The following is a 14,435-nucleotide window of genomic DNA, read 5'->3' as shown; positions in this document are numbered from 1 at the left end:
ACCTTATATACATATAAAAGTGGTCTAAAAGCAAAGATCCTGCAGGAGTATTTATAATGACTTGTTATAATCTGGATAAAATGGTGTCATTTTGTTATATTTGCTTTGTTCGGGAGTGGATTCTCCATAAGCCTTTTTGGCTTTCACCACTCCCTTGCACATTACTTATATTGTATTTTTTTCCTCTCTCTCTCTCTCTCTCTCTCTCTCTCTGTTTTATTGTTTTATGTATATACATTATTTAGTATGAGTTTTATTTGGTGCTAAATAAACAAATCAAATCAAATCAATCAAATTCTTCAGGGAACTCTCCTAAATTTAGCCTTATCGCTGTGTAACTGGAGCTTCAGTAAAACCACAGAACTTTAATGCTTCCTAAGCTTTTTCTTAACTAGTTTTTGAAATGTAGGTTTTACTCTGCGGGCAGCAGTTATAAGTAGCTACATGTTGGCTGCTCTCGATTGCTGAGGGTCACCACAGCAGATCTGTAAGGTTCAGCACGTTGATCTCAGCACGTTTTACACCAAATGCCCCTTCTGATGGACCCTTGGTGCACAGATGACCCTCTGTCCTCCACTGTGCTGCCCGGCTGCAAAAGTCAGTCATTTTGTTTATTTCGGAACACAACTGATTTCAGCACATCAAACGTGACAGGGAATTTATCTGACTATAAACACTTTGCTGTTTAACAAGAAGAGGAAGCATCTGGTGCACTGAGGACACACAGAGCCACACTGTATGTGTGTTAAAATCAGATTTCCAGAGGAAGAAGTGATTGTGTTTTCCCAAAGGAATGTTCATGTCAGTATGTTGACGTCCATGCTGGACCAACACCTGCTGTTTCTGCAATCTGTTAATGGTATCACAAAACAAAAAGAGCCATTTAAGTGAACTGGTTGATGAAGAAGAAGAAATTCTGGCTTAGATTTGAATTAAAAAAACATTTTTAAATGGTTGTAATATATTAAATAATACAGTGGGAAAAATTATTACTTGTGGGGAAGCACACAGACGTTCAACGCTTTGTGTTTTTCAGAATGGAGAATATATATTTGCTTGCAGCCTAAACCTCATTTAGGGATGTAACCTGTAATCAGCAGGCATCCCATCAAGGGAGAGTCATAGATGCTCATCTGCTTCATGCTACGGAATTTAGAGATAAGCGCCAGCACCAATGGGTTAGTCAGGTCTGGAGCATGTGTTTTTTGCATTTTTCATTTCAAAATTGTCCCACACATTCTCTGTTGGGGACACGGTGGAACTGCAGGCAGGCCAGTCCAGTATCCGTACCCTCTACTTCTGCAGCCATGCCATCACAATGTGTGCAGAATGTGGTTTTGCATTGTCTTGTTGAAAAATATATGGACGTCCCTGAAAAGATGTTATCTTGAAAGCAGCACATGTTGCTCTAAAATCTCAATCTAATTTACTTTTCATACATAAAATCTCAAGCTACTTTCTGCATTAATACTGCCATCACAGAAGTGTAAATTACCTTCGCAGAGGACACTAGCACAACCCCAGACCATGACAGACCCTGGCTTTTCAGTCTTTTTATCCCCCGCTGGCCAAAGGCCCAAAGGGGGATTTTGTCATGGCAGGATCTGTCCATCTGTCTGTCTGTCTGTCTGTCTGTCTGTACGGAAAAGGGTATAAGTGTTCTGAATCAACTCCTCTCTCATTTTTAAGAAGAATTTTGGGAAACTTCGTACAATTCCTTGCTATAGGTTGGTAATACACATACTGGAATTTTGTACAAGATTGACACATTTGGCAGAGTTATGGCCCTTGATTAACAAACCTGGACACTGCCAGTTTCATGAGTTGGTGTCTGCATTCTGAAATCAACTCTCTCATTTTTAAGAGGAATTTTGGGAAACGTGGCACAGTACCTTGCTATAGTTTGGTAATACACATACTGTAATTTTGTACAAGATTGACACATTTTGGCAGAGTTATGGCCCTTGATTAACAAACCTGGACACTGCCAGTTTCATGAGTTGGTGTCTGCATTCTGAAATCAACTCTCTCATTTTTAAGAGGAATTTTGGGAAACGTGGCACAGTACCTTGCTATAGTTTGGTAATACACATACTGTAATTTTGTACAAGATTGACACATTTTGGCAGAGTTATGGCCCTTGATTAACAAACCTAGACACTGCCAGTTTCATGAGTAGGTGTCTACATTCTGAAATCAACTCTCTCATTTTTAAGAGGAATTTTGGGAAACGTGGCACAGTACCTTGCTATAGTTTGGTAATACACATACTGTAATTTTGTACAAGATTGACACATTTTGGCAGAGTTATGGCCCTTGATTAACAAACCTAGACACTGCCAGTTTCATGAGTAGGTGTCTACATTCTGAAATCAACTCCTCTCTCATTTTTAGGAGGAATTTTGGGAAACGTGGCACAGTACCTTGTTATAGTTTGGTAATACACATGTAATTTTGTACAAGATTGACGCATTTTAGCAGCATTATGGCCCTTGATTAAGCCTAAACACTGCCAGTTTCATGAGTTGGTGTCTGCATTCTGAAATCAACTATCACCCCAGTGAGCATTTCTACACTGAAAAGACATTTAGCATTTGGGTTTAGACCGTTTATAACCGTCATTTTGAATAATGATATTTTTCAACCTGTACAATGAGTAAATTATAGCAAATCATAATTTTGAAGCCTAGCTATACTGTAAAAATGATCAGCATGTTCAGCTTAAAAACTTAATTGCTGTCTTCAAAGCATAACTTAAAGAAAAGCTTGATTCAACTCAGGAATGTAAGTTATAGAAGGTGCCAACTTATAACTTACTTTCCTGAAATTGTTACACAGATTGCCACCATCATGTTTCTTTTGCCTCCCAGTTGTTCTGCTGTGGTTTCCAGATGATACAAACAGGATGAGCCAACCATTTCATTTCATGCTATACCTCGTGACAACAACATGGTCATTATGATATTATGCTTAGTGTAATTACAGAAGGCGTGGACCACCCTGTTATCAGCACACATCAACTTCTGTGCAGTAAACATCTACATGAGCACACTCACGTACACTAACATGTGCCCTAGATTCTATTTTCAGAGCAGTTTAGATAGTTTACCAGAAAAAAAGCTCATAAAGAGTCTTGATAAAGAGTCAATTTTATAATTTGATCAGAAAAGAGAATAGTTACAGGACCCACAGTGCTCTGCTTTGTTTCCAGTTTTCCCAACATAAATACAGACAGACGGCTTTAGACAATCAGGTGATGGAGTCATAAGTCGAACATACAGTCGAGGCTGTAAGTTTACAAGTACAGGTTAAATCTGAAAGTATGTTCCCAGGGGTGGATGCAAGATATGATCTTTAGGGGGGCTCAGCCCTAACAAGGAGGCAACATTCATTCAATGTTTCAACCACTTTGTTTAATAACTTATTTCAATGGACAACACTTAGTACACTCTTAAGTTATGTTTTTTGTACTATATTTTATAATTAAGACACAAGTGGAACAAATTCCAATGTGTTGCAAATGTGCAGCTTGTCAGAATGCTGTGCTCACTTTACTAAATTATTGTTATGTGTCGACGCGGGTTGAGGAGCGGACCTGCGTCTGACGGAACCCAGCGCCAAAATAACCAGAAAGCGCTTCCAATAACAAACAATTTATTTACCCCCTTTGTGCAATACTCAGTGTACAAACATAAAATGCGTCTGTCTGGCGGAGTGAAGGACGGCGCGCTCTCCAGCGCCCAAAAGGATCGAAGCCCGGCGCTGTGGACCCACGTTCACCGCCAAACACCCCCCAGGTGGACACGACAAACCGACTCTGTGAAGGATAGAAAAGGTGAGGTAAGTCACCAGCTACAACTAATATCCTTCAAAAGGCACACACTATCAGCAACACATTCAGGTCTGAATTTAAGCTTTACGTAAATGAGCAGCTTCTCACAACAGGTGGAGGATCATCTGTCCGCACGCCACGGCCGTGAGAAGCGAGCTGCACAACTCTCATCAATATTCACATATACTGCGTAACAAAATACCAAATTACTGTTAACAATTATTCAGACAATCAAATCACCTCTGATGTGTGCTGACAGCATGTGTCCCTCACCCGTCCTCCTTCACAGGCACGATGTGTCAAACCCAGGCGCGGTCCTCAGCGTCTCACAAACGAACATCACAAGGTCGAGTTCCCGGCATTCTGCTTGAATCACTCATGGCTTAAATGCAGAACGCCATCTCATTATCGGCTTCAGCTGAAAGTCTTTAAGGTTGACACGTGAGCATCATCCACAGGTGCTGCACATCACGTTGATGAGGGTGAAGGACTCTTTTGCCAGCACCTTCTCCACAGACAATAAATCAGTTTGCATACCACCTGGAGAGCAAAGAAAAGAAAAGAACACCCAAAAGTCCAGCCAAACCCCCAACACACAACAATTATTCACCATTGAGTTCACCATAATGTTGACTGACAAACAATACCAAGACAAACAATAGTATAATAAAAGTCTCATTTATTGTTTTTATGTTGATTATGCCAGATATTTCAGTTTGTCCGTGTATTTATGTTAATCCACATATTTAAATTCTGGTTTAACTAAGGAATGGTCACTGAATTACAACTGATAGGCTACAAACAAGCATGGTGCAGGTGACCCATAATTGGAGTGAGTGGATGTAGAAGTTGTATGACTATACAGTATTATGTGTGTGTATATACGAGGTCTGTGATAAAAAAAAGCGGTCCTTTTTATTTTTTCAAAAAGTAAATGGATTTGATTCATATGTTTTTACGTCAGACAGCTTGAACCCTCGTGCGCATGCGTGAGTTTTGTCATGCCTGTCGGTGACGTCATTCGCCTGTGAGCAGGCTTTGAGTGAGGTGTGGACTCCCCCTCCCGTCGGAATCTCTTTGTCTGAGACACTGCAGGGAGACGGCGCGCGTTGCTTTATCAAATTTTTTCAGGACCGTGAGGGATATCCGTGGTGGACACTATTCGAGAAATTCAGCTGGTTTTCGGTGTAAAGTTTAACGGCTGATGAGAGATTGTGGAGTTTCTTTCGCTTTAAGGACAGCTCACAAAGCGGATCGGCGCGGCACGGTCGGAGGTGGCGTCTGTCTGGCTGTTTCGAGCTGAAAACATCCTAATTTAAAGCTCTGTTCACCCAGGACGTCGTCAGAGAACAGAGAAGTTTCAGAAGAAGCCGGCATCAGGAGTTTACCCCAACATTCCACTGTTAAAGGGGAGATTTTGTAATGAAAGAACGTGCGGACGATTTGCCGAGTCGGATCCGTGACGACGTGGCAAATCCGTCTGCGCCACGACATGAAAAACACCTCCGTGTTGAAAACCATTTGTAAAATTCAGGCGGCTTTGATGGCTTTCAACAAGTGAGTGTCTGAGAAATTGTTTTACAGCTGGGCATGTTCCAACGTGTCCATTAAGGTTTCCAACGGAGGTGTTTTTCCTGTGGCGACCCCCCGCGGTTCGGGTCCGGCCCACATGCCAATCTGCCCGCAGCGTTCTTTCATTACAAAATCTCCTTTAACTCCTGATCCCGAATTCTTCTGAAAAGTTCTCTGTTATCTCATGAACTCTTGGTCACAGAGCCTAAATTAGAAGTTTTCAGCTTGAAAACAGGAAGCGAGACGTGCACCTCGGAGCGCAGATCGCCGTCAGGCGCCGTGGGCCGTACTTACAAGCGACAGTAAAACTCAAAATCTCTCATCAGCCGTTAACATTTTCACCGAAAACCAGCTGGATTTATCGAATGGTGTCCACATCAGTTGTGCCTTACAGGTTTTAAAAAATTTTTATCAAACAAAGCAGCAGTGTCTGAGCCATTCCTAAACAACAAAAAAAATCGATGAGAGGGTGGGCCACTCCTCACTCAAAGACTGCACACAGTGCGAATGACGTAACCGACAGGCATGAAAAAACTCTCGCATGCCCACGAGGGTTCAAGCATGTCTGATGTAATCACACATGATTCAAATCCATATGGTTTTTGAAAAAAATAATAAGGTCCGTTACTTTTCTCACAGACCTTATATATATATTATATATATATATATATATATATATATATATATATATATATATATATATATATATATATATATCATGTCTGTGATGCCCGCTGAGGCTGCCGCTGTTGCTTCAAGTCACCATCAGTATCAGCATCATCATCAGCATCATCAACAGCAGCAGCATTATCATCAGCATAATCAGCAACAGCATCATAATCAGCATCATCAACAGCAGCAGCATTATCATCAGCATAATCAGCAGCAGCATCATTATCAGTATCATCAGCGCGGCATCATTATCAGCAGCAGCATTATCATCATCAGCATCATCAGCAGCAGCAGCATTATCATCAGCATAATTATCAGCAGCATCATTATCAGCATCCTCATCAGCAGCCAGCATCAGCATCATCAGCAACAGCAGAAGCATCATGCATCATCCCTCATCATCAGCAACAGCAGCAGCATTATCATCATCAGCGCAGCAGCAGCAGCACCATCATCATCACCATCATCATCAGCAACAGCAGCAGCATTATCATCAGCATCACAGCAGCAGCAGCCCATCATCATCAGCATCATCCAGCAACAGACGCAGCATCATCACCATCATCGTCAGTATCATCAGCAGCAGCATCATCATCGCCATCATCAGCATCCATCAGCAGCAGCAGCAGCATCAGCATCATGCATCATCCCCATCATCATCAGCAACAGCAGCAGCATTATCATCATCAGTAACAGCAGCAGCATTACCATCAGCAGCAGCAGCATCATCATCAGCAACAGACGCAGCATCATCACCATCATTGTCAGTATCATCATCAGCGGCATCATCAGTATCATCAGCAACAGCATCAGCATCATCACCATCAGCAGCAGCAGCATTATCATCAGTAGCAGCAGCAGCACCATCATCATCATCATCATCATCAGCAACAGACGCAGCATCATCACCATCATCGTCAGTATCATCAGCAGCCAGTATCATCATCGCCATCATCAGCATCAGCAGCAGCAGCAGCAGCAGCATCAGCATCATCCTCAGCATCAGCATCAATATCATCAGTATCATCATCATCAGCAGAAGCAGCATAATCAGCAGCAGCATCATCATTATCATCATCATCATTATCAACAGCATCATCATCTTCAGCAGCATCATCATCATCATTATCATCAACAGCATCATCATCTGCAGCAGCATCATCATCATTGCAGCAGCATCATCATCATCATTATCATCAACAGTAATCATCATCTGCAGCAGCATCATCATCATCTGCAGCAGCATCATCATCATCATTATCATCAACAGCATCATCATCTGCAGCAGCATCATCATCATCATTATCATCAACAGCATCATCATCTGCAGCAGCATCATCATCATTATCATCACAGCATCATCATCTGCAACAGCATCATCATCATTATCATCACAGCATCATCATCTGCAACAGCATCATCATCATCTGCAGCAGCATCATCATCATCATTATCATCAACAGCATCAATCATCATCTGCAGCAGCATCATCATCATCATTATCATCAACAGCATCATCATCGGCAGCAGCATCATCAGCATCATCAAGAATACAAGTATATGGTAAAAATATGAATATGACAATCAACTGTCCACCTTGGCATCTGGGGTGACGAAAATCGGTATATTCGACACTTTTTTAAAATTTGGCATTTTCCCAACAACTATAAATTTGGTTACAACAACCTGGTATGTCATTTAAATGTGTAGATATGGGTTCTTATATCACAAGCCATCATACAAAAACTTGTATAGCCATAACTGGTATATTTCTTTGATTGTAAACGAATCAAAGACATGAACAAGGGGTACAATTTTGGGTTTTCTACCATTTCAAGATACAGACCTAAGATTTGGCATCTCACCCTGACTTTGGAATGTGATTAACAGATAAAATTGACAAAATAAAGCTGGGGGGTGACCTGGGAATTTTTTTTCAAATGTAATGACCCTATGAGGTTTTCCTCCGTTTTGATTGCATAACAGAACGAACGTTCACTTGATTTGTTTCAGTCTAACATCTTTCACAGTGACATTTCTATACCGCTAGTTAGCACATGCTAACATTTAGGATGTTTACATACTAATATGTTTTCTTAATCATTTCAGTGGTGTTAGCTGGGTACAAAAACATATATTTAGATTTGTAAGTGGTTATTTCATGCTAATATTTACAAAATACATGATAATATATGAGATTTATACAGAAATACAGCTGTTTTGGAGCATTTTCTGCCATCTTGTGTTATGGTTAGGGGGAACAGACCGGTTTCAGGCCATAAAGTCAATTGCTGGGAGCAATGATCAATCATCAATCAATCAATTTTTTTATATAGCGCCAAATCACAACAAACCGTTGCCCCAAGGCGCTTTATATTGTAAGGCAAGGCCATACAATAATTATGTAAACCCCAACGGTCAAAATGACCCCCTGTGAGCAAGCACTTGGCTACAGTGGGAAGGAAAAACTCCCTTTTAACAGGAAGAAACCTCCAGCAGAACCAGGCTCAGGGAGGGCAGTCTTCTGCTTGGACTGGTTGGGGCTGAGGGAGAGAACCAGGAAAAGACATGCTGTGGAGGGGAGCAGAGATCGATCACTAATGATTAAATGCAGAGTGGTGCATACAGAGCAAAAAGAGAAAGAAACAGTGCATCATGGGACCCCCCCAGCAGTCTAAGTCTATAGCAGCATAACTAAGGGATGGTTCAGGGTCACCCGATCCAGCCCTAACTATAAGCTTTAGCAAAATGGGAAAGTTTTAAGCCTAATCTTAAAAGTAGAGAGGGTGTCTGTCTCCCTGATCTGAATTGGGAGCTGGTTCCACAGGAGAGGAGCCTGAAAGCTGAAGGCTCTGCCTCCCATTCTACTCTTACAAACCCTAGGAACTACAAGTAAGCCTGCAGTCTGAGAGCGAAGCGCTCTATTGGGGTGATATGTACTAACGATGTCCCTAGATAAGATGGGACCTGATTATTCAAACCTTATAAGTAAGAAGAAGAATATTTAAATTCTATTCTAGAATTAACAGGAAGCCAATGAAGAGCGGCCAATATGGGTGAGATATGCTCTCATCCTTCTAGTCCCCGGCAGTACTCTAGCTGCAGCATTTTGAATTAACTGAAGGCTTTTAAGGGAACTTTTAGGACAACCTGATAATAATGAATTACAATAGTCCAGCCTAGTGATGAGAACAGGTGTGAATGAAAGGAGTTTTAATGACAATAATGAATAACAAAGAATTAAATATGCTGGAGCTGGAGAGGGGCCTGCAGAGTCGAGACAGGACCCGCTTGTAAGCAGTCGAGAGTCGGGAGCTGCAGTGCACCGGAGCCAGGACGTTGCAGCATGGAAGCTGCATAGGAAGGGGTCAGGAAACACCAAAGGTCAAAGTACTCTATTGCGGAAAATAGAAAGGCCAAGTTACCTTAGGGAGGAGCTGCAGAAGCTCAGAAGTCGCACTCAGGGCGTCCTCCAGGAATCTCTCAGAAGTCAGAGCACATGGAAGCCTGGTATGACGAGGTAGAATCAAGGTAGCATCTGGTAAATCTGGCAGGTAGCAAGGTCAAGGTAATTCTGGCAAGGACTGAGGTCAAAGCCGGGGTTTAAGCAGCCCGCTCATGATCAGGAGCTCATGAATCACAGGTGCCAGGAGTTGATGCATTTCAGGTTCACCTCAGCTCTGCAGTGCACCACCTGGAGGGACAACAGATAACAATACACAAGAGGAGAGACAGGGCAAGAGCAAGGTTAACCACAACATCTTGGTTTATTCTGTTTGTGAAAGTAACCAGCTGATGTCATGCTGCCATTTTAGTCAGCCTGGCAGACGTTCAATAGATCCCTTGACAGAGACCCGAGTGCAGAAGTGATGAATTGGATTCATGATCATAAGAAACTAATAGACTACAATATTTTGAGTGCGATATATTTATTTAAAAATATTTTTTAATTATTTAAAAAAATACTAAGATTGTTTGAGATTATTGAGATCCAAGGCCACAATTAAAAAAAAAATATTAATTTCAAAAGCCTGGACTTTTTTTTAATTATTCATTTATTTGATTGGATGTCATAAAATATACAATCCTAAAGGGTGGATCCTATATCCTATAGCCTAAATCCTATAGATGGAACTATTTTGAATGTCATATTTTTATTTATTTACATTTTCTTGCAGCAATTCATTGTGACATTGACATTAAAGAAAACTGTTTTAAAATTGTTTTATTAAGGAGCCTGATTTTTTTAATGTTGATATCCTAATTTTGATGTCATAAAGACATTTAAATTCCAAGTGGTGCCTTGTAAGAAGCATCACAATGGAAATAAATCTCAAGACTTTTTGTGTTGTCCCGGAATATATATATATATATATATATTATATATATATATCTATATATATATATCATACAAGATGACCTGTCTGATGACCGTGACATTATAGACAGTATTGTATGATGTATGCACAAGCAATATGCTGATCAGAAAATTTGGCATGTGTTCATTTTCCATAAAAAATAACACTTTTTAGAGCTTTCTGTAACCCAATACACTGCCCATTTGTAGCGGCGATATAAAAAAAAACAGTTTACAGAAACTTTATGTGGCATACAATGATGGTATGAGTGTACTGCTCAAAGTGCCTAGATGGAGTAGTGCTAGCCATTTGTTTGTAAATGCTGATGTATCCACATGTCCTGCTGTGCTCAGGAATCTTATGTATAGATGTGTGTGTAGACTCACTTGTCATGCAACAGCATAATTGTAATGTTAGTGATCCTGCAATGAGTACAGTCAGATTCACTTCAAGATTATGGAATCATTGGTGTCACAGTTATATGTGAATTATGAATGTCATGGATGGATTATCTAGCAAGGAGAAGTGCTCACTAGCACCGATTAGACTGGTTTGTGAACAATATTTGAGGGAAATGGTGATATTGTGTATGTGGAAAAAGTTTTAGATCTTTGAGTTCATCTCATACAAAACGGGAGCAAAACCAAAAGTGTTGCATTTATATTTTGTTGAGTGTATATAATTCACGTTATGTCAGCTCTTAAAAAACACAAGATGAGTGCGAGTAGAGGAAAATGTGCATCAAACAGCGTGTGGCAAAGATAAGCAATAATAATAATAATACTTGGAACAATACAATAAAATAAGAAAATGAGGTATATATATATATTATATATATATAATATATATATATATCTATATATATATATATATATATATAAACATGATTGGAGTTAAAAAATAGGATCATCTTATTTACAATATGTGAAGTGGAGTTTAGATGTGATAAGGTGACACTAGTACTGGAATTTGTAAACAAGTTATATACATACATATGTATCATATATTACACATATACAATATACATATATATATATATATATGTGTGTTTGTGTGTGTGTGTGTGTGTTGTAATCAAAATCAAAAATACAGTCATTCAAACTATAAAATATAAAGTGTGTTTAGTTCAAAAGAAGTAAACTGAACTCTTGTGTATTCCAGTTTTTGTATGTCAAACGTGTCACCTCAAAGTGAATTCTGTTTTTTCTTTCATGTTTATGATGATACTTTTGTGTTATTGTTTTTCTTTATTTTAAAAAAGGTTATTTAATCTTTTTAACGTGATGCTTTTATCATTTGTGCCAGAGTAGTGGCACAGTTCTGGCACAGAAACATTTGTACCAGAGGCCCTCTGAGGCCACGCGCACCTGCAAGCTGTTTGACCGAGGAAGCACAGTGCACGCGCGCTGCTGGCCCGCAGAGCCGTCATTGGCTGGGACAAACGAGGTCCTGAGCGCCGATTGGTCCGAAGTTTATCCGTTCGGCTTTGGAGGTCCCACGCGGCGGTCACGTCACGCACAAAAAGCAGCGTGGGATCCCCCGTGGCACCCACTCAGAGCCATGCTGACCGTGTGCCTGGAGTCTCTCGGTCTGACGCTGTGCGTCGCCGGCTCCGTGCTCGTGATGGCCGCGTGCGGGATGCCCACATGGAAGTGTCGGCGTTCATCGACTCCAACATCGTGGTGGCGCAGACGATCTGGGACGGCCTGTGGATGACGTGCGTGTGGCAGAGCACGGGCCAGATGCAGTGCAAAGTGCACGACTCGGTCCTGGCGCTCACGCGGGACCTGCAGACGGCGCGCGCGCTGACGGTGGCTGTCCGCCGCGCTGGGGTTCGCGGGCCCTGGCGGTGACCGTCACGGGCGCGCAAGTGCACCACGGTGCGTCGCCGACTCGGCGGTGAAGCGCAGAGTGGTGCGCGCGGGAGGGATCGTGTACGCGGCGAGCGGCCTGTTCGTGCTCGTGCCTCTGTGCTGGATCGCCAACAACATCATCCGTGGATTTCCATGACCCGCACGTGGCCTCGTCCAAGAAGCGTGAGATCGGCGCGGCCATCTACACGGGCTGGGCGGCGGCGGCGCTGCTGCTGCTCGGCGGCGCCGTGCTCTGCTGCTCCTGCACGCGCACAGCCGCCAGCGGCAAGTACGCGCCCAAGCACGGAAACCACGTGCACGGCGGAGTGTGACAAAAATACTACGTATGAAAAAAATCAACACTGTGGGACAAAACTGTCAACCCGCCGAGGTCACGGAGTCATTAAAGGAGCAGTCAAAAAGACAAAAAACATACCACAGGAGGCGCTGTCGGTTGCTCTAAATGTCGCTAAAATTTGCCAGTTAAATTAAGTTTTCACGTCTAATTTGCATATGGCGGGAAACTGAACTGCATCCTCTGCTCTGGAAGGTTGGATTATTTGTTTGTTTTGTTTGTTGGGGCTGGGATGACATATAATGTTGATTTTTATATATATTTTGCTATTTTTGTCATTTATTATGTCCATCCTCTTCACGAACTGACCATTTGTGCAGAATAAAAGTTGCCATGTTTGATTTGTTGCTAGTCACTCTATATGATTTTTAGAACATCAAAAAACACTAAATCGAGTGAAAACAGTGTAAAATATTTTCAGTAAAAAAGGAGTTAAAACCCGACTTTTAACACCATGTTTTAAAGTTTGTTTCATACAGTCATCGTGAAAATAATTAAACTTTCTCCACATATAATTCAACTCACCTTAGTTGTTATTGCAATGCTGGAGGTGTTCTTTTAACTCTCTGGAGATGTTGCTGTAACACTCTGGAGGTTTTATTGTGGCTCTCCTGAGGTGTTTATTTAACTCTCTGGAGGTGTTATTCTGACTCTGGAGGTGTTATTGTAACTCTCGAGTTGTTGGTGTTTTAAACTCTCTGGGGGTGTTGTTGTAAGTCTCTGGAGGTGTTATTGTAAATCTCCTGGAGGTGTTAGTGTTGTAACTCTCTGGGGTGTTGTTGTAACTCTCTGGAGGTGTTGGTGTTTGTTTTAACTCTCAGTGGGTGTTGGTGCAACTCTTTGTGGGTTTTGTTGCAACTCTCTGGAGGTGTTATTGTAACTCTGGAGGTGTTGATGTGGTTGTGTAACCCTCTGGGGGTGTTATTGTAACTCTCTGGAGGTGTTATTCTGACTCTCTGGAGGTATTACTGTAACTCTCTGGGGGTGTTGATGTTGTAACCCTCTGGGGGTGTTATTGTAACTCTCTGGAGGTGTTATTCTGACTCTCTAGAGGTGTTACTGTAACTCTCTGGAGGTGTTGATGTTGTAACCCTCTGGGGGTGTTATTGTAACTCTCTGGAGGTGTTATTCTGACTCTCTGGAGGGTTACTGTAACTCCTCCTGGAGGTGTTGATGTTGTTGTAACCCTCTGGGGGTGTTATTGTAACTCTCTGGAGGTGTTATTCTGACTCTCTGGAGGTGTTACTGTAACTCTCTGGAGGTGTTGATGTTGTAACCCTCTGGGGGTGTTATTGTAACTCTCTGGAGGTGTTATTCTGACTCTCTGGAGGTGTTACTGTAACTCTCTGGAGGTGTTGGTGTTGTTGTAACTCTCTGGAGGTGTTATTGTAACTCTGTCCATGGGTTGAGGGCCAAGACAAATGGAACTTCTTGTAATATGTATTTCATCAGTGTGTCCTCCACCAGAAGGTTGTGAGCTCAAACCCAACCTCAAGTATTTCTCAGTGGGTTAGGCTGTAAACAACTGCATTTCACTGTAAAAATAAAACTGTTGTTGGGAAAGTGTAGGAACACGGACCCACAACAGGGGGCGCAAATGAACGGACAATGGAGAAAGTCAAATCACAAAGTTTTACTGTGTGAAATCACACAACAAACACAACAGATTACAAATACAGCAGTAACCAAATTCCAATGGTGTCGTGTGGGCAGGCTCGACGATAGGAGACGTCTGTCCGAGTCGAACCGGAACCACCGATTTCCTCTGCCACCGAACCCCGGGGATACTGGAG

At 41.8% G+C, this 14,435-nt stretch overlaps 1 pseudogene; it reads left to right on the top strand.

Annotated features, from left to right (window-relative positions):
- The first annotated feature begins 11,865 nt into the window (after positions 1 to 11,865).
- On the top strand, positions 11,866 to 12,625 carry LOC117530126 (annotated as a pseudogene).
- Positions 12,626 to 14,435: the final 1,810 nt, after the last annotated feature.

The sequence above is a fragment of the Thalassophryne amazonica genome, chromosome 17, assembly GCF_902500255.1.
Source record: "Thalassophryne amazonica chromosome 17, fThaAma1.1, whole genome shotgun sequence".
Lineage (NCBI taxonomy): Eukaryota > Metazoa > Chordata > Actinopteri > Batrachoidiformes > Batrachoididae > Thalassophryne > Thalassophryne amazonica.
The sequence above is the reverse complement of the archived record's forward strand: the minus strand, read 5'-3'. Positions and strand labels throughout refer to the sequence as shown.